The sequence below is a fragment of the Triticum dicoccoides genome, chromosome 5B (genome assembly GCF_002162155.2).
Source record: "Triticum dicoccoides isolate Atlit2015 ecotype Zavitan chromosome 5B, WEW_v2.0, whole genome shotgun sequence".
NCBI lineage: Eukaryota > Viridiplantae > Streptophyta > Magnoliopsida > Poales > Poaceae > Triticum > Triticum dicoccoides.
Genome location: NC_041389.1, coordinates 698,517,743 through 698,538,754, shown reverse-complemented (window position 1 = coordinate 698,538,754; position 21,012 = coordinate 698,517,743). Strand labels below are relative to the sequence as shown.

Sequence of the window (21,012 nt, the reverse complement as noted above, 5' to 3'; positions counted from 1 at the left end):
GTCTTCACTGCGCCGCCCGGGAGGCATCAGTGGAGGCTGACCGGCGCGGCAGCCTTGGCATTGATTTTCGCGGGAACTGAGGCGATGAGGGCGACACGAAGCGCCCGTCTCGCTGACTCGGCGAGCCCTCGGTGTGGAAGGCGCCATTCCTGCTGAGGGAGTGCTTGTCAAGGAGTGCTGGGGCCGCCGGTGAAAAATTTCGGTCCAGGCCGGTGAAAAACGGGCTGCTGGGGCGCGACTGGGCCGTTTTTTTGATGCCGGCGTAAAAATATCCCATGAAAAGGCCGTTCTGTGGACGCGGCTGGAGATGCTTTAACCATGCTTCTGAGCCACTGACAGCACCACACCGGAGGCGGAGAGGGAGTCGATGAAGAGGAGGAGGCGGGAGTCGCATCCATCGATCTGGCAGCGCGGTGGAGGTGCCGCTCCCCGTCCCGTTTAGATCGACGGCCGCACGCCAGGGGTGGGACGCCGAGTGCAGGAGGCCGTCGCCTCGAGCGCGTCTCCATCCATCGTCCTCCGCAGCCCGACCATGGAGTCGCTGTCGCTCAAGCTCAACATCGCCCGAGTCGAGGACAGAATCAGCGCGCTCCCCTACGAACTCCTGCTCCGGACCCTCGAGCGCCTCGCCCTGCGCGATGCTGTCCGCGCCGGCGCAGTCTCCACGCGGTGGCGGCACCTCCCACACGAGCTCTCGCTCGAGGCGCTCGGCATCCGCCACTTCCGCCGCGCCACGCTGGTCGAGAGTCTCGAGACCATGGACGCGTTCGCGGCCGCTTTGCTCTCCGTGTGCCCTCCGGCGGAGCGCAACTGCGAATGTCAGCGCAGCTATGCCATCAAGGACCTCCGCCTCTGCTTCTAACCTTCGGCCCCTCACTTGAGCTCCATTGGCCACGCCGTTGAGGACGTACTCAGCTGCGGCAAGACCGAATCCCTCGAATTTCTGATATCCCTGCTGCCCGGGGAATACACGCCCTCGCAGCTCGCCGAGTTCGGGCAGCAATTGATGTCCTTCTCCCGTGCCTACCAGGATGCTTTCCGGTGCCTCACAAGGCTATCCCTCAAGGGCCTTGCTTTCGGGGACTCTGACGTAACCGACCTCATTAGGGCTTGCGAGGAAAATATCCGTAGAGCATAGGCTTAGGTGCACCCTCTTATCTAGCCATCCATCTCTGCATCGTGATTCGCGCAAGAACTTTTCTCTTTTTTTTTTCTTTCAAATAAAACAACATATAAACTTAAAACTTTTGCAAGATAACAAAACATTTTTATTACAATGAGAGAAAAAGCTTTCAGATTTTTTCGTCCATCATAAGTATTAAAAATAACATTTTTTAATAAAAAAATCTCATTTTGTATATTAATATCCGTCAAAAAAATCTATAAGTTTTTTCTCTCATTGTAGTAAGAATGTTTTGCTATTTTGCAAAGTTTGAAGTTCATATGTTGTTTTATTTGAAAGCAACAAAAAAGAGAAATTTTTACGCACTAAGTTAGTTGTCTAGCACGGATCTCAAAGCTATATTGGAGGGTATGGATAGAGAGTGTCCATGAGCCTATGCTCTAAAAATCCGCGTCCGGGCTTGCGATAAGCTCAAGTGCCTCACCCTGAGAACCTGCAGACTAGTTCATCGGCACTCTGTGCTCAAGATTGACACACCGTTTCCGGGGCTCCAGGAGCTCGAGTTCATGCACTTTGAGTGCAGATGGATCGAGCTCGTCTCTGTCCCCATGCTCAGTAAAGTGGACTGCCAAACCCTCCAGTTTGCTTCGGCTATGTTCCAGAGCTTTGCGAAGTCAGCCTCACTCGTCAGCCCAAGGTGTGGAAGGCGCCATTCCTGCTGAGGGAGTGCTTGTCAAGGAGTGCAACGAACCTGTCCAAAAATTGCATCTCAATTTTTGCCACCAAATGGTACAGCTAATTTCTATGCACCATATACATTTCTTCTGCACACATATCATATGTTCTTCTCTACTTATTTCAGTTGTCTATTTGTGTTCCTTTTCTTCTTGCGGATTTGGATTCAGCCGGAACAATCGAACCAGCTCGCTGTTATATTCAGCAACCTAACGGATGTGGGGCTTTTCTGTATCTTTCCTGAGTGTGATCTGAGCTGGACAAACACAAGGCAGCCACCTGAAAGAGGTACGAGGTAGCCTGCGGCCTGGCGCTATCCGGAAAAAAACTCCGTGAACACCGGCTGCAAAGTCCATCGGGTGCATACCCTAGCCCAGATCCGTCCACGTGTCCCCTCCTTACATCCAACGTCCGTTGCTCCTTCCGATCCCTTCGTTGCTTTCCTCGGCTCAGAAGCGCTGGCTCGGCTCCAAACGCGTACAATCCCGGCTCCGTTTTCTTTTGTCTCGCAGTCGCCTGTTCCAAGCCTCCGCCTCCTTCGTCCGCCGCCGCCGCTGCCGCCGAATCCTCCGCCGTACGTCGCTGCTCCCCGTCTCCAGCGCCACCATCTCGCTCCACCACACTCACCTTATGCATCTCGCCCAGATCTGGTAAGCCCCTCCCTTGTAAGTTTCAAATTTTGTGTTTCCTTTAGGCCATCAGCTCGTTCAGAGACGAGGTCCGTTTGATTTGCTAATCTACATGTTAATAAAATATTTTGATTAAACTGGGTACGGACGAACTGCATCCTGGCAAGCTCGTACTTGATCGAATCGTTTGGTTCGCTCAGTCGAGCTAAAAAATCAAAACTTACATCACTAATTTCAGAATGAATAGAGTGTAGTTTCAGACTCAAGAGAGTTTAGCTTACCTGAGGATGGACTGTACATGATTTTGCTCTATGTCTAATAACTCATATACAGTAATAAGTTAAGCGTAATTTGTGCATGTCTTTGCAGCCATGAAAGAGAAGGTTTCGAATTGGCAAGGATTAGGGAGCAAAGAGAAAACAGGAGGCAACCTACTCGTGCAGCAGTCATGCTCCATCTTCATTTTTCAGGACAAAGACCCCCAAGCACACTACTAGAACAACGCAACTGACGCCGAGGAAACAATTGGACAAGATGCATGCAATGCTTGCCAATGAGTAGACTTCCCAGTAGGATTTTTGAGATATTTGAAAGGTGGAGTAGACTTCATGACAAACGCTGTACCAAACTGTAGCTGATTGCTCTCCCCAACACTGTCCAATTATAACATAAAGTTGTACACTTTATCTTTTCATCTGAAATACATATGAATGATTTGAATCTTCAAATTGATGGGTGTGTCATTAGAGAATATTTTATTTTTTCGTGTTGTCATTTAGTAGGCCTAAATTCAGTTCAAGGCAGACAACACTATATGTCGGAAATTCATGTATTGCAAATCTAGACTGGAATTCATGCTCCTGTGTTTTCTACCTTGTAAACCACAATCATAAAAAGCATGAATTCAACCGGGGAAAGTATAATCAATGCAATCTCGCAGAAATCCAAAAATAACGAAATTTGGCAGTAACAATTAGCCTCTGCTCAAAACATTGTAAAAGAACACAAAATTTAGTGTAGTATAGTGCGTCCATCATAATTCATAGATACACCAAATGACATAAAAAATCGTACTCCTTATAGGATTCGCGAATACTATTCATCAAAAGGTAACTTTCTAGCAGCCGTGGACAATGTGGCATCCTGCTCAACCCCAAGTAAAAGACATGTAAATCCACCTTGGATGGAAGGAGCAAACATGGTCAAAGGTTGCCCATACGCATCATTTGCAAAGGTTTGCAGTGCAGTATTAGCGTATCCGCCTTGGATGAACGGTGCAGCAGTGATCGAAGATTGGCCATAGACATCATTTGGAAATTTTGGCACGGGATTACTAACATCAATGCTACCAGCATTAACATCCTGTATCATAGAAAAAATTGTTCATGAAACACGATAAGTAAAATATGAAAAGGGGATACTGATTCCGAGTCAAATGTCTTACCATCAATTCCTTTGGATCCATGCCGTCATCCCTATTTTGTGCTGCATTATTTGGATCTTGTCCTACAGTCGGACATATGAATTGAAACAAAATTAAAAAACTGAAAATTGAAGTACAGAATGGAAAAAGGCTTGCTAGCTAAAATGGGTAGGATTTGTACCTTTCTTTTTAGCACTTCTCTTTTTCTTCCCTTTCTTCTTTTCGAGGGAGATGGTTTCCCGTTTACGCTTTGCGCATTTTACCACCCGAGGAACTCTGAATGATATTGTACCATTTAATGTTTTTGCAGCACACCCAGCTGAAACAAGTGGAACCTCGCTGGATTTTTCCTCCATCTTACTAAGAGTGTTATCAGCTTCCGTGTCGAACTTATCTATAGCTTTCTCGAAATCATCGAGAAGTTGTTTGGACCGTGTACACTTCAATGCAACTGATGTAGCCTTCCTTGAGACACGTGCAGCATGCGTTTTCAAACTTTCCTCCTCGGCTCCTTGTTTTTCAACATAAAATCCTCTTTTTGCATATTTTGTCCACCTTCTTAGTATATATTGTGGTGGCAAAATGAAAACATCATTCATATTGAATACTTTGAATGCATGCTTGCACAATATACCTGCAAGATATGGATGTCAGTTTTCATCAAGTTGTATTACAAACTAGATTGTATCGTAAATTGTGTATATATATACATATGGACTCAAACTTTCTGCAACAACATTTGACAGTCGTGTCCTCTGTATTGAATATAACTTTTGCTCCATGCTCACTGTGCATATGTGTAACCATATATGTCAAGACTGGACCCTCTGCTTGTAATAGTTTACAAGAGAATGAAAATTGGCTTTTGAACTCTTCTTCAAACTCTTTGTACATCCGCCATGTATATGTTTCAGATGCGGTCTTCAGCAAAGGAAAATTTGGACTATAAGCAACAGGGTTCTTTCGACGCGAACTAAAATCTGTGTCCAACTCATTTTCACGCAGACTGCCAGAAACCTTCTCACATTCTTCAAGGAGTTCTGAAAGACCAAGTCTCCTGCGAAATCTTTGCTTGAAGACATTATTCATACCTTCACTCCTTTGAGTGGAGTTCATATCAGCTGTAAAAGAGTCACGGTAGACAGCAACCCACTTTTCCCTCAACTCATACAGCCTTTTCATCCATTCATTGTCCTGAAGGTTGTACCGATCCAACAATTCATGCCATTTCTTATTGAAGTAAAATTCTGATCTGTCTTCATAGACACATCGCTTAAAGTCAGGCAAAAACTTCTCAGGATGGTCATCAATTACATGAGCGAGATGTTTTGCAGCATTAAGATAAATATGCCACAAACAAAGTCGATGACTTGTATTTCGAAACACATATGCAATTGCTCCCTCCATGGCCTTGTCCTGATCAGTGAAAATAGTGCTTGGCTGCTTGCCTAACATTGTTGTTAAAAATGTTTCAAAGAGCCAAACAAATGAATCAATACTCTCATTAAATATTAGTGCGGCCCCAAAAATTATTGTCTTCTTGTGATGGTTGGTTCCAACGAATGGAGCAAAAGGCATTTCAAACTTGTTTGTCTGAAAGGTGGTATCAAATGATACAGCATCCCCAAAACACGCGTAATCCATGATAGACTGCCCATCTGCCCAAAAAAAATTAGCTATCTGGCCATCCGCCTGATCTATCTGAATGGCGTAAAAAATGTTGGATCTTCTCTTTGTTTATTCTTCAAGTATTCCAAAAGTGACTGCGCATCATTTGCTTCTAAATACTTCTTGCGCTCGCGACCAATCTCATTATTGCAGTCCATCTTTGAGAATGGTAATTTGTCATGTAAAACGCCACCATGAAGTCATACACCTGGGATGGCTTCATCCCAGCTTCCCGTATCTGGCCAATTAAATGCCTGTCCGCTTCTATAACACGTCTTTTGGACCTCAGCTTGTGCACCTTATTGGGACTAGCAAGATAATGATTGTGCTCAGTTATAAGCTTCTGCACTGTCCAAATGCCATCCTTGCCGACACTAAACTGAATACGAGCCTCACAACCCGTCCTTGTAGTGTCCTTAGATGATTGGGTTTCTCGATGACCTTGGTTACTGCAAACAATATATTTTTGATATATGGTACCATCACCTCGGCGCTTTGTCTGGCTTCTTCTTATACTGAACCCAACCTTGCCGGCATATGTGTTGTACATGTCATAAGCACTGTCCTCTGAATCGAAAGCCATTCCAATTTCCGGAACGATCAATGTTTGTCCAACTTTATCAATCACCTGTGGTACAATGAGTCCACGAGTTAAATTTATATGACCATAATGTGGTATGAGAAAAAAATACTTTTCCTCCACTTTCAGAATTTGTTTTTCTAAGCTTAATCAAGAACGCATAAGAATGTTGAATAGTCATTTGCTAAGTACTCAATTGTGTTGCCCGCAAAAAAAGTACTCAATTGTGCATCGTATAGTACTAGAGTACGATGATCTTATGCCGACTGCCTGACTAGGATCTCAGCTTTTGGACCCGTACCTTCATTGTTTGCTCTACACCCGCTCCATCATCACCGGCGACCCCGCCGTCCTGCTGACCTCCTTCTCCTCTCATGGGTCATGGCGCTGGTCGTATTCTCCTGGACTCCTCCTCCTGGCATGACGCGTGGAGAGGACGACGATGCGTTTGGGCGTGAGGCAGGCATGGTTGTGGTCTCTCCCGGTGGAGTGAGCGACGGACCAGGGTTTCCTCGACCGCCACAAGTTTCACCTGCCATGATCAGATCGCCGGTGGACGAAGGAAGCAGATGCTATAGTTTGGAAAGATGCGTATCTGATTGGAAGGGATCACAACTGCGTAACAATGGGAGCCGGATTGCATGGATCACAGCTGCGTAACAATGGGAGCCGGATTGCATGCAGATTTTGCAGTTCAGCGGAGCCGAGGGAGCCGGGATCGTACGCGTTTGGAGCCGAGCCAGCGCTTCTGAGCCGAGGAAAGCAACCAAGGGATCGGAAGGAGCAACGGACGTTGGATGTAAGGAGGGGACACGTGGACGGATCTGGGCTAGGGTATGCACCCGATGGACTTTGCAGCCGGTGTCCACGGAATTTTTTTCCGCGCTATCCACGGGAGCGCTCTGCTGTGCCAAAGCGTTGCTGCTGACCTGGAACCGGATGACATACGGGTCGTGTCTGCTTCGATATACATAGATAAGAAAGACAAGATTTGACCATTTGGCACCAATGATGAGCTATCTAAAAAACAGTAATTAAAAGAAAGGTAAGTTCTGATTTGCAGAACAAATACCAACACTAATACATTATGTGCAGGGGGGCTATTGCCCCCCTCCTCCCAGTGCACTTCACCATGTTTATATGTTATTTCAGTGGAATGTTTTTCTAGCTAGCTAGATCAAAAGCTAATCAAACGGAGTGAAGTCTGATTTAAACCTTGAAGTTATAAGTCTCGTCGAGAATGAACCCTCATCTCCGAATCCCAGAAATTTGTACCCTGTCCTCTCTAATCTGGTTGGTTTTAACCTTGCGGTTCTATCCACAAGCAGGGATTTCCTATGTGGCACAAAAAGGTCCGGGATGGTCGGAAGCACATGTGGATGGGTTCCATTTGTCAGCAGAACATAGAAAGAAAAACAAAGATAATTATATGGTTTTCGGATTGGGACCGGAGACCAAGTGCCTTAGCTGCAGCAGCTGCCAACTTCCCATGATAACGATTAAAAAAATTAATAGACATTGGTCTATACATTTTATATGTCCACTCCTATAAAAAAAGCCAATTGGTGGTGATGGTGTGCCTGCCTTTGTGCCATCTGAACCATCCGATGTGGAATCTAAGGATGAGAATGACCCGAGTTACTTAACTTGCGCTTTAGCGAAAACACCCCGTGGATCCGATAAAATTTGTAGAAGGCCTCCGAAACAGAACACAAACACCCCGTGCATCCGATAAAATTTGTAGAAGGCGTCCGAAACAGAACACAAACACTCTAGTTTCTCCTCCTATCGCGAAACAAACGCGTCTCCGAGAATGAGTTTAAAAAAAATGAGTATTCAAGGATCGCTCCCAAATTCCTCGCCTCAGGCTTCTCCACTCTCTGCCCCGGCGACCATCAGAGTTCAGTTGGGTGCAATTGTTAGTTGGGTGAGGGTTCCATCTCTTGTACAGCCGTAGTTGTAGCTTGTAGTTTGGGTTTCAATAAATTGCATCTGGCTTTGATCTTACCCCAATATTTCTCCTTCTAGATCTTGCCTTCCATGCCGTTGATCACAATATATCAATAGGTTCTCTTCTGCAGTTGTTGGTTATTGTTGTTCTGTGTTCTAATACACAAGCTCAAACTAAGTATCTATTGTGTAGGTGGCGAGAGGGGTGTTACTACCATTGAAAAGATAAAGAGCTCTAGCAAACTTAATTGAGCAAAAGACAGGGGTGGTATTTCATACTAGCTTACTGTATGATGTGGTTACGTTCTGAACATGGCCTTCGTGACATGCGCAATGGTTTTACACTTCTCTAACTGATCATAGTATCATGTACTAGTATCATGCACATGATACTAGTGTATGATACTACATCAGTAATGCATAGTATCATAGATTAGTATTATGAATGACTTCATTTATTGCACATAGTAGCACAACATTTAATATGATACGGTATCATGATATGATACCCAACCCTCTTTTTTTTCATTTAATTCTATGCCACGTCAACAAATTTACTTAGTTGGCATGCATAATACTATCTATGATACTTCCATTACGACCAGCCTTAATATCATTGCTAATGCCAATTAACTTATGATGATGATAGTTTTATGATACAGGGCAGACATATTTTTTATAAGGTAACTTATACAGAGGGTAAATAGTGATTGCTATTTTTTAATTTTTGAAAATGATCGCTAGTTTTGCTATATGAACTTGAGGCTTGGGACGGATTCTACTTGATTGTGTAAACCAGGTAACATTTTTGCATCAAACATGGAAGGAAATGTCTTGCCCTTGTGGGAAATAACACAACACAATTCAAATTGGCATGTGCGCACACTGTTAAACTTAGCATCCCTTCCGTGGTGAAACACGGGCATCTTACTAGTATATGGAAAATACGCAGAAGAAAAACGCCTCCTTGCAGCCGGCCCTTGCCTCGCCGTGGCCGTCCAAATCCAGCTTGAAGACGTCTTGCGCGCGCCATAGCGGAGATATGGGCTGCACGAGTTGCGGCAACGACCCCAACCATCTTGTCGACATCGTTTTTCATGTCATTGCTCGACGATGTCTGCAAACCGAAACCTGCAGCGTCCATGTCCACGGGGTTGTTTGCTTCGATTGGTTCGTTTCAGGGCACGCGGCCACCAGATCCGAGCTTCTGTGGCAGGGGGGTCAGCGAGGGAGGAAGAAGGCGCTTGGTGCGGCGCCCATGGCTGCAGCGTTGTGCCGCTGATGGAGAAAGAAGCCATCCTGTCGGCGCACCACCTTAACACCGAGAGAGTAGTGCAAAGGACCCGAGTCCTTGATGGCAAACTCAGCGCGAAGACGAGCCGTGAGCTAACTGAGGAGACCAACCGTACATTGCCGTCGGGATGATATCATCGACATAGAGCAGCAAGTAGGCCGTGTCAGAGCCCTGATGATAGACGAAGAGCGAGGCGTCCGAGCGGGTGGAGCGAAACCCAAGTTGGTGGAGGAACGCCGCGATGCGCTGATACCAAGTGTGCGGAGCCTGCTTGAGTCCGTACAAGGATCGTGAAAGAAGGCACACGTGGTCGGGAAGTGTCGGATCAACAGACCCGGTGTGCTGCTGGCAGAAGACCTGCTCCTCGAGGTGACCATGGAGGAAGGCGTTGGAGACGTCCATCTGGTGCACCGGCCAAGAACGGCAGATTGCAAGGTGGAGAACCGTGCGTATCATGCCGGGCTTGACGACCGGAGCGAAGGTGTCGGCGAAGTCGATGCCAGCACGCTGTCGGAAGCCACGAACGACCCAGCGCACTTTATAGAGATCAAGGGTACCATCGGGATGGAGCTTGTGTTTGAAGACCCACTTCTCGGTAATCACGTTGGCGTGCCGGGGACGGGGAACAAGCTGCCACGTCCGGTTGTGCAACAGGGCGTCAAACTCCTCTTGCATTGTAGCCATCCAGAGCGGGTCACGAAGAGCAGCTCAAACAGAGGATGACAACGGCGATGGCTCAGAGGTGGACGCCACACGGACGTAGTCATCCGAGGCGTAGCGCGAGCTCGGGCGAAAACGCCCGTACGGCCGCGGGTGACCGGGCCGGCCACATGCGGCGGAAAGGCTGCGGGCACCGGGGGGGCCGGGGGAGCCGAGGGCGCCGAGGGGTCACGGGCGCCGAGGGGGACATCGCCGGAGACGCCAGCGCCGTGGCTGTAGGAGGCTCCGCATGCGGGGGGTGCGCCTCAAAGCCGGGGGCGGGCCAAGATAGGCGCGTGAGCGCCCTGGGAGAGGCGTCGAGGAACCCGCGTCACCGGTGGCGGGAGGAGCAGCCGTAGGTACCTGCTGAAACGGAAGCACATGCTCATCAAAGTAAACATGCTGGGAAGTGAACACACGGTGGGGGACGGGATCGTAGCACCAATATCCCTTGGAGTTAGAGGGGTAGCCGATGAAGATGCAAGCGATAGAAAGGGGTGCAAGTTTGTGGGGAGTGGTGTCGGTAGTGCTGGGATAGTAAAGGCACCCGAAAATACGCAAACCAATATACTACGGGGGCGTACCAAAGAGAAGATGGTGAGGTGTATAGTTCCACCGTGGGCCGCAGGGTCGAAGGTTAAGGATAAGTGAAGCAGTAGCAAGCGCGTCCGGCCAGAAACGAGGCGGCACGTGAGCATGGAATAGGAGCGTGTGAACGCAGTCGTTCAGAGTGCGAAGGACGTGTTCGGCTTGACCGTTCTGCTGTGAAGTATACGGGCATATGAGACAAAAAACAGTGTCGTGGTGCGACAGAAAAATGCGAAAAGCAAGGTTACCGAACTCTTTTCCATTGTCAGTCTGGAGAGCAAGAATGGGATGCCCAAACTGCATGCTGACATAGGAGTAAAAAGCTGTCAAAGTGGAGAGTGCATCCGACTTTCGTCGCAAAGGAAAAGTCCACACATAGTAAGAATAATCATCAAGAATAACCAGATAATATAAATAGCCGGATTACTAGGAACCGGAGAGGTCCACACATCGCTATGAATCAACTGAAAAGGAAAAGAAGCTATGGTGGTGGAGTTATTAAACGGGAGTCCAACATGTTTGCCGACACGACAGGCATGACAGATATGATCCTCTATCTTATTACAAATGAAACTGAAACTCCTAAGAATATGACGAAGTGTGAAGGGGTTGGGATGACCCAAACGAGCGTGTTAGAGAGCGACGCCAGCAGAGAGAGCAACCGGTGCAGTGGTGGAGGTGGACGGCAGATGCACCAGATAGAACTCGTCGGGGCTGTCATATCGGTGAAGTACCATCCTGGTTCGAGCGTCCATGACACAAAAACCAAGCTCGTCAAATTCAACAGTAACAGGATTTTCACGAATTAAACAACGAATAGAAATAAGGTTCTTAATAAGACGAGGTGACACAAGTATGTTAGACAAAGTTAAAGGCAATGAATTGGAAGGAAAAGAAGTGTGTCCAACATGTGTGATAGGGAGTGTGGAACCGTCGCCAACAATGATGTGGCGGTCGGTGGTGACTGGAGCGAAGGAGGCAAGATTATCAGGATGAGCAAACATGTGAGCCGTAGCCCCTGTGTCCATGTACCAATCACCGCCTCCAGTGTAGTTATTCGTTGTATGCGTGGCGTGCAGCGCGGCGAGAAGCGCCGGATTCCAAGGTGCCAGCGGCAGGGCCGGCGAGGGCAGCGCCGGGCCGCACGAAGACCGTAGCCGCCACTCAGCTACGGCGGTGGGTATGCTCCATATGGCTGTGGAGCCGCATAGTACGCCTGGTGCGCCGACAGGCGCGGCACGTGAAGATTCGGTGCGGGGGCCTGTGGAACCGGCATGGTGTAGGCATGAACAACACCGGTCAACGGGTTGTAGCCGGAGGCCCACGGAGGGGGCACCTGGAACTGTTGCTGCTAACGAGGGGGGGGGGTGCTTTGCGGCTGCTGCTGCTGACCGCCATGGCGGCCCCCACCGCGCCGACCCCCACGGCGCCGTTCGGCAGGAGGGGTGGGAGGGGCGAGCGGGCCATAAGGCAGCGGGAGCTGCCCCGGCTGCTGGGGTGCCGGGTACAGCGGCAGCACCGGGAAGGGCGCCTGGTGGCGCGGCCGAGGCAGCGAGAGGCGCCGATGACCCGCCGCGGGTGGTGCCAACGACGAGAGCGGTGTGGATGGCCCGCGCCTTTACCTGCTTCATCCGGCGCTCCTCGAAGCGGAGATATGCAACGAACTTGGCGAAGGACGGGTTGGGGATGAGGCTGAGGTTCGTCGCGGCGTTGCCGAAGTCCTCCTTGATTCCGGCGGTGAGCGTGCTGAGGAGGAGGTCATCATTGATCTTCGCGCCAATATCGCGGAGCTCGTCAGCGAGAGTCTTCAGGCGGCGACAATAGTCGTCGACGGAGGTGTTGTTGGTGACACCTAAAAAACTCTTGCTGAAAAACACACACGACGCTGGAGCTGGTTGTCGGTGAAGAGTCCGTTCAGCTTGGTCCACACGGCGCAGGCATCATCACCGTCCTACACGACCGTCTGGAAGAGGTCCGGCGAGATGGCGAGGAAGAACCAGCGGATGATCGTGGTATCAATGGTAGACCAGTCATGGAACTCGGGGACGAGGCTGGAGTCGACGGTGACGTCCACGTGGTCGATGAGGTGATACTCCTGGAACACGAGGGAAAATACGTCTTCCATGTGTAGTAGGAGGAGTCCGTCTTGGAGAGATGAACCGGCACTCGCTTCAAGATGTTTAGGTTGCGGATGTCGTTCACGTCGGAAGGGTTGGCGGCGCCGAACGGGTTGCAGTTGGTGGACGCGGAGGAGGTGACGGACGACGACAGATGCAGACGACTTCGACGACGCGGGCTGGTGGGACGATGCGATCGGGCGAGCTGTTTGCGGCCTGGCAAAGCAGTGCGGGACTACGGCTGGCGATGCGGGCGGGCGAAGCAGTGCAGCGAGGCGATCGGCTGGCGAGGCGGGCGGCTAGCGATACGGGCTGGCGGGCGGTGTGATCGGCTGGCGAGGCGGGCGGCTTAGCGAGGCGAGGCTGGGGTAGCGCGCGGCCAGGCGCGAGAGATGGAGGAGTGGCGGCCAGGTGCGGGAGGCGCGCGGGCGGCGAGGGCGGGGCGGCGGCGGCGAGTGCCACGACGTCGCCCGCGTGGAGCAGTTGTAACTTGTAACCCGGCCGGCGTACGCATGCATGCGTTCTTTTTTTCCTTTTTGCGTGGAGCAAGCAACACGCATACCTCTGTGCTGAGCTAGCCGGCGGCCCCGAAAGGAAAAAAAACGACCGACCGGCGGTACATACGATACGTACGCTACCACGCACCATGCACGCACTCGCTTCTTTTTTTCTTTAAGTAAGTCAGCAATCCCGGTCTCTCCTGCCACGTGAGCAATTCCACTCCTAAAAAAACAACAAGATTAAAAACAAGCGGGATTGTAGAGAACAGGGATTCAGAGGTGAAGGTTCATTTACGACAAGCCCTACATTTTCAAGGTTTAAATCAGACTTTACTCCTTTCAGAATGCGTTCGTGGAAACCTTGCCTAGGCAGCTAAGCTGCGAACGTGACTTGACTAGTGAATTTTTTTTCAGTCAATGTAGAGAGTATCTGTGCAAATTGCGGCCTGAAATAAGTATGATGTTGTTTTACAAAAATAGTCTACTGTTCGATGAGTATAATATGGCATGGATTTCCGAAAAGAATCTATCAGTTCTAAATCTGAATTCCGGTCCCACTATACAGGACAATAACTTACATTCCAAGCTATCATTCTCAATTTTCAAATATTTTACTATTCAAAGGAAGCAAGCACTTGTTCAGACATGGACTATGTGAGGTCGAGCTCACATGCTCACTACACTAAAATCAAAAAAATATTTAAACAATTCAACATAATCTCATTTTTTTGGCAACAAGCATTGATGTGTATTTCACATACATGCTAATCTTGGTGATGGAATGATATTTGTGGAGGCCCCGGCAAAAAAAAAAGCATGCTCCAAAAAAACTGTTTTTGAAAGCATTGATTTCTTTTCATGACCTGCATGAATGTCATTTTGTCACGAAATTTTGCATCCATTTGAAAAACACACAGTGTTTTGTGGGAAAAAATCAATTTTTTTTAATTTTTAAAATATTTTTCTGAATTTTACTGTAGCAAAGGGTGCATATGAGCTCGAGCTCACAAGAGCACTTTCAACGCTTTTTCTCTTTGTATGTCGAACACCAATGGCTACATGTATACTGTTATTATATTGCTACTGAAGCTAACGCCTTCCAATTTGTTAGGGTCGAGTACTTGGTAAATCCGTAGCACGAAACTCCTTGGGGGGAGGTGGGGTGGGGGGTTCTGGTGTGAGGAGGTGAAAAAATGAGGTCCTTGACATTCCGGCGTCTTCTGCCCTCATGGTAATCATCATGTCATGCTCTCTAACCTTTGAGATAGCCCTTAACTTACAGATGCATCTTCTCAACACTTACAATCCCCTCATGCCCCTTGCAAGTTTAACGCATTGAGCACTTCACCCTCCGCCTCACGGAGCCTTCCCATGTGCTCCTTCATTATCTGGCTTGGACCGCTTTAAGGTGAAGCCTTTCACGTTCCTATTCCCTCGGATGTTCTGTTGTAGTTTGATAGTAATTTTTCAAAAGTGTACTGTTATTCCCACAAACTTCAACATGAAAAAGATAATACTAAAGCAACTTTATCATGGGTGACCATGTCATATTTTTACAAGCCCGAACAATTATATTTCAATAGTGTATTCTTATGCTCATTCCTACAAACTTCCACAAGATCCAACACAAATAACTGTGTTTCTTCCTAACCAATCTTTTTTGATACTCTTCTGGGACTTTTCTAGAATGAAGGAATAATCGGATTTACTCCAGCTCGTGTAAACATGTATCTTAAATATTAGCAATACTTTTCTTTCTTATTCACTTCATTGAATTTTTTTTCTATCTATTCACAAGCTTAACTAAACCATCACCACACCATTAATTGCTCTGCTAGGCCCTCATCATTAATTGTACCGCATCATACAATACTTACAATTGTGCATCTAATACCAACAACCGACAATCTGAAGGTTAGCAATCGATATGTTTATCTAAGATCAGAGAAAAACTAGTATGGCCTAATAAAAAGTATAGGCTAGATCACGAGCCTAATAAAAAGTATAGTCTAGCTCGCAAGTGGGAACTGAATTTTTATACGGCGGAATATCACGTACAGACGACACATATGGTCACAATTAAGACCATACTTTCCAAAATGGAATAAATCATTCTCCCACATATTAAAAGGGATTCAGGTGTTACACGCCGTTACAAAAAGATGTGACATACACTTGTAATTCGCAATGTTTGTGGTGACCGCAATGATTTTTTCATGTCACATAATATGAATATCCATGAAACCATATCAACTCACTAAAGAAGATGCTAACAGCTGCAAATAAACTAACAATTCAGAAGTTTGCTCTTCAAAATTGAAATGTATACATGCATCCTATTGAATTTTACTTGTTTACTGAGTGATTTGTGCAAAACGCTCGGTAAAGTTGGTCCCGTTGTCCATCTGAAGTCAACCGCGGTTAGAATGGACATGCATCCAAATCTTTGCTGAATGTTTTTTATTTGCCGAGTCTTTGTCTAAAAATCACTCGACAAACTACAAATACGCCAGGTGCGGTTTTTACCGAATGTTCTACATCCACACTAGGTAAAGTATAATGTGTTTAGCGAGTGCAAAATAAAATACACTCGGTAAACTTCTTGACTTTCGGTAAATATTCTTTTTTCTTGTACTGCATATTTACAATTATGAACGATGATATTTCAAGAGTGTATTATTATTCTAGTTCCTATAAATGCAACAAAATCCAACACAAATAAATGATGGACTACCTGGATCTACCCCTGTCCGATGTATGTGAGCATGTCTTAACTTTTTGTGCCTTTCATAAGAAATATTAGCAATACTTTTCTTTCTTATTTACTTCATTGATATTTTTTTATTATCTAGATCAACTAAACATCACATCACCAGCAATTGCTCTGCTTGACCCTCATCATTAATTGGACCACATCACATAAACCTTATAATTGTACGTCTAATACCAACGACCGACAATCTGAATGTTAGCACCATATATTGATCTAACATAAGAGAAAAACTATATCCTAACAAAAGTATAGGCTAGCTCACGGGCCTAATAAAAAGTGTAGTCTAGCTCGCAAGCTGAAATTGAATTTTTATAGGGATCTAATATCATGTACAAACAACATATATGGTCACTGATTAATACCATACTTATCAAAATGGAATAAATCATTCTCCTACATATTAACGTTCTTAAAATGTTACATGCAGTTAAAAAAGATGTTGCATGCACTTGTAATATAGTTTATTTCACTTAATATTTGTGGTGACCGTAATAGTCATTTCATATTGCATAATGCATGTGAATATCCATGAAGCTCTCACCGCATTTGCAAGGGCCAATTTCCTAGATTTGAATAATAATAGTATCTTTTTTCAGAATTGTATTATTATGCCTACAAACTCCCACATAAAGATGACCATATTAAAACATCTTTATCCGTGGTGACCATGGCCGGCCACACGTCGCTGAGAATGAAAAGCCAGGAAGGCGACGTGGGGGTACGGCGTGTTAAACGCCGGCGCGTACAGATAGCCATATCTTTCGGTGCGGCTCTCCGCCGGTTGCTATAAATAAGCACGCACAAGTAGCCAAGTAATAACCAGGCTGAGTAAGCAGTGGAGTGAGCGTGAGAGTGGGAGTGATCGATCCAAGATGTTCCGATGGATGACTCGGCCGCAGCTCAAGGGCAAGGTGGTGCTCATGCGCAGGAACGTCCTCGACTTGAACCACTGGCTGGACCCCATCATCCACGGCACCTTGGATGAGATCTCCACCAAAGGCATCACCTGCCGGCTCATCAGCTCCACCGTCGTCGACCGAGGTATTGTCCTTTCTCACTTAGAGGCAAGCCTACGGACACTTATTTTGCGACCGAGGTAGTAATTATTAGCACTTTAGGGTATGTCTATATCTCATTCGCCCAAGATATTCTCATTCCTCAGCAGATTCCAAATCTATACATACAGATCCAGAAAATGTTCACCTCCATGTAATAATTTGCTCATCTGATATGCCAAAAAATATATAGTATTGCCTCGAAAATCTTATTTCTTAGTTGATCTTGCAGATTTATTCTTACATATCTAAAGAAACGTTCAGCCATCGATAACTTGCTCGTATAATACGTATGTAGTATTTGTTCTCACAGTTCAGAAAAATATGGATCTTGCATGTCCCGATCAACCCCTTTTTTTTTGGCAATTTGGCATCGTCCGAGAACTTAAAATTTCTCAAGTGACTGAGAATTAGCAGAACCGATAACTTTAACCATCACCTTTTGGATGAGATTGTAACTTTAACCAAGAACCCTTTAATGGGGCCCTAATTGCCTGTTTTAAATTATAGAAGTTTCAAAATTGACCTTTTAACAACAAATATATTCTTTTTAAAACGAAGGGAGTACAATGATTTTTGAACTTATGGGAGCATGATGTATTAATTAAGCAAACAAACGATCGGATGCAGATGTTGGGAATGGCAACCGGGGTTTCGTGGGCAAGGAGAAGCACGTTGAACACTGGGTGCCCCACTTGCCCCAAATCACCAATGGTGATACCACCTATGATGTCACCTTCGACTGGAACGTGAAGAAGCATGGCGGCCCCGGTGCCGTCATCGTCAGAAACTACCATGCCACCGAGTTTCTCCTCAAGACCATCACCATTGACGTCGTCCCTGGCCACAATGGCCCCATGGTCTTCCTCGCCAACTCTTGGATCTACAACACAGACAAGTACTACTACGACCGAGTCTTCTTCACCAATGACGTATGTATGTGCGTCTAGAGCTAGACATATTGTTGCATCAATTCCATGAATGATCTTATTTTTACTTATTGAAGGCACCTTTTGAATCTCCACATTAATCCTAAAAAAACATCTTACATTAATGGTTAGATCAAAATTCTACGGCTAGGTCCAGGAGTTCTATAGCTCATCTGACGCTTTATTGCGAACAGCCGCATGTCCAACAAGATCAAGCCGCTTAGCCTCTTTATGAAGAAAAGCAATAAAGAAATTTAAAAAACATCATTAATTAACAATTTTGTAGAACAGTGAGCAATGCAACGGTAAATTACTTAAAAGTGTTTATGACTAGTTACATCTAGTTTATGTGCTTCTCAAAATTGCTAGCAAACGCAGATGCATGAGTTGACGACCAGTTACCTGAACAAATATGGTATACAATGTAATGCAGACATGCCTGCCGAGCGAGATGCCAGCATTGTTGCAGCCTTACCGGGAGGATGAGCTTCGGCTTCTACGAGGGGACGAACCCAGGCAGAAGAACGGCGCCTATGAGGAGCACGACCGGCAATGCTACACGTACAAACGATTTACTGGCTTTTACAGGATGGTTAACCTTGATTGGTCAATAAGTGAGCGGGACGGTCCACCCCCCCTGAAAATCAGGGAGGAAGAGGTTTGTGATTGGTTATTAGATGAAAGGAGCGTGTAAAAGCATGTAAGTCTTTGTATGTCTAGCATTTTTGGGAGCCCGACCGTGTCTACCGCTACGCCGTCTACAACGACCTCGGCGATCCGGACAACAAGGCCCCTCGCCCCACTCTTGGTGGCCACAACAGTAATTTCCCTTACCCGCGGCGCGGCCGAACCGGTAGGAAGCCCATGCGTAGTGACCCCACGTGTGAGAGCCGGAACGTCTTGCCCATGCTCCAGCAGTTCTACGTCCCACGCGACGAGTGCTTCAACCACGTCAAGAAGGTCGACTTCACGGCCCACCTCATTAAGGCCATATTGGCGGCCGTTCTGCCTCTCCTCCGCGAGAAGTTCGACAACTTTGAGGACATCGACAAGCTCTATGCCGACGGGATTGTGATCGCCGACATCCCCACCCTGAACGAGTTGTTCAAATTGTTCCCTCCCCTCAGGAGCATCATGCCAACTGGTGAGGACTTCCCCCTCAAGATGCCCATGCCGCAGGTCATCAAAAAGGACAAGAAGGCATGGCGGACCGACAAGAAGTTTGCCCGGAAGATGCTCGTCGGCCTCAACCCACACATCATCACACGCCTGAAGGAGTTCCCTCCGAGGAGCACACTTGACGGACACGGCGACCGGATAAGTAAGATCACGGCGGAGCACATCCAACACAATCTCGGCAAGCTCACAGTCGAGAAGGCGATCGCCAACAACAGGCTCTTCATCCTAGACCACCATGACAACTTCATGCCTCACCTGATAAATATCAACAAACTCCAAAACACATTTGTTTACGCCACCAGGACACTACTCTTCTTACAGGACAATGACACCCTCAAGCCAATAGCCATCGAGCTCAGCAAGCTCCGCCTCAACGACCTCGGCACCAAAGTGGTCGGTGCCGACAGCATAGTCTACACGCCACCACCCGCTTCTGGCTCGAAGACGGGTATCCAGTGTACCATCTGACAGTTGGCCAAAGCCTACGTCACCGTGAACGATTCCGCGTGGCACGGGCTCATCATCCACTGGCTCCACACGCATGCTGTCATTGAGCCATTCGTAATTGCCACCCACCGGCAGCTCAGCGTCACGCCTCCCATCGACAAGCTCCTGAAGCCGCACTATCGCGACACCATGACTATCAATGCTCTAGCACGCCAACGGCTTCTTCGAGATGACCGTCTGCCCTGGTGAGCACGCACTCAGAATCTCCTCCTACGTCTATAAGAACTAGAACTTCACCGAGCAGGCATTACCAGTAGACCTGGTTAAGAGGGGTATGGCAAAGCCGGACCCGTCTAGCCCCTATGGAGTGTCACTTCTCATCAAGGACTACCGATATGCGGTGGACGGGTTGGCAGTCTGGTCAGCCATCGAGAGTTGGGTCGACGAGTACTGCAGGATCTACTACCCAGCGACGACATGCTTCAGGGCGATGTCGAGCTGCAGGCATGGTGGAAGGAGGTGCGTGAGGTCGGCCATGGCGACATCGCGGACCAGCCCTGGTGGCCCAAGATGACAACCATTACAGAGCTCGTCCGGACATGCAGCACCATTATCTGGATCGCCTCCGCACTGCACGCGGCCGTCAACTTTGGCCAGTACCCCTATGCCGGCTACCTCCCAAACCGCCCGACGGTGAGCCGGCGGCCAATGCCTGAGCCAGGCACCAAAGAATACGAGGAGGCGGAGACTAATCCAGACAAGGCCTTCATCCATACCATCACGAGCCAGCTCCAGAGCATCATTGGTGTGTCCTTGATCGAGGTCCTGTCCAGCCACTCCTCCAATGAGGTGTACCTAGGGCAGCGTGACGAGCCAAAGTGGACATCAGATGACAAGGCGAAAAGGGCGTTCGAAAAGTTCAGGAAGAATTTGATCGACATCCAGGGGATAATCATGAATATGAACAAGAACGACAAGCTCCAGAACCGGAATGGGCTAGCAAAGTTCCCCTACATGCTACTCTACCCAAACACCTCCGACGCCGATGGCGAGAGCGCCGCCGGGATCACGGCCAAGGGGATCCCCAATAGCATCTCCATCTGATTAATATCAGGGTATTATTTGTTGTAAATGCTACATTTTATTTGTTTGTCTCATTGCAAATAACGGATGTTGCATGTGCACCAGTATAACACATGCACATCATACGAATATGGCTAGAAGCTTGCTTGATCACGTTGAGGCCGAGTTGTGTTTATTTTCCCAGCAGCTTGACAAAGTACTATTACCGTGCGGGATGATAAGTGTATCATATGCTCAAAA

At 47.4% G+C, this 21,012-nt stretch overlaps 2 pseudogenes; both read left to right on the top strand.

Moving 5' to 3' along the window:
• The first annotated feature begins 532 nt into the window (after positions 1-532).
• Positions 533-2,984, top strand: LOC119310577 (annotated as a pseudogene).
• A 13,941-nt stretch (positions 2,985-16,925) lies between these two features.
• Positions 16,926-20,793, top strand: LOC119306716 (annotated as a pseudogene).
• The last annotated feature ends 219 nt before the right edge of the window (positions 20,794-21,012 follow it).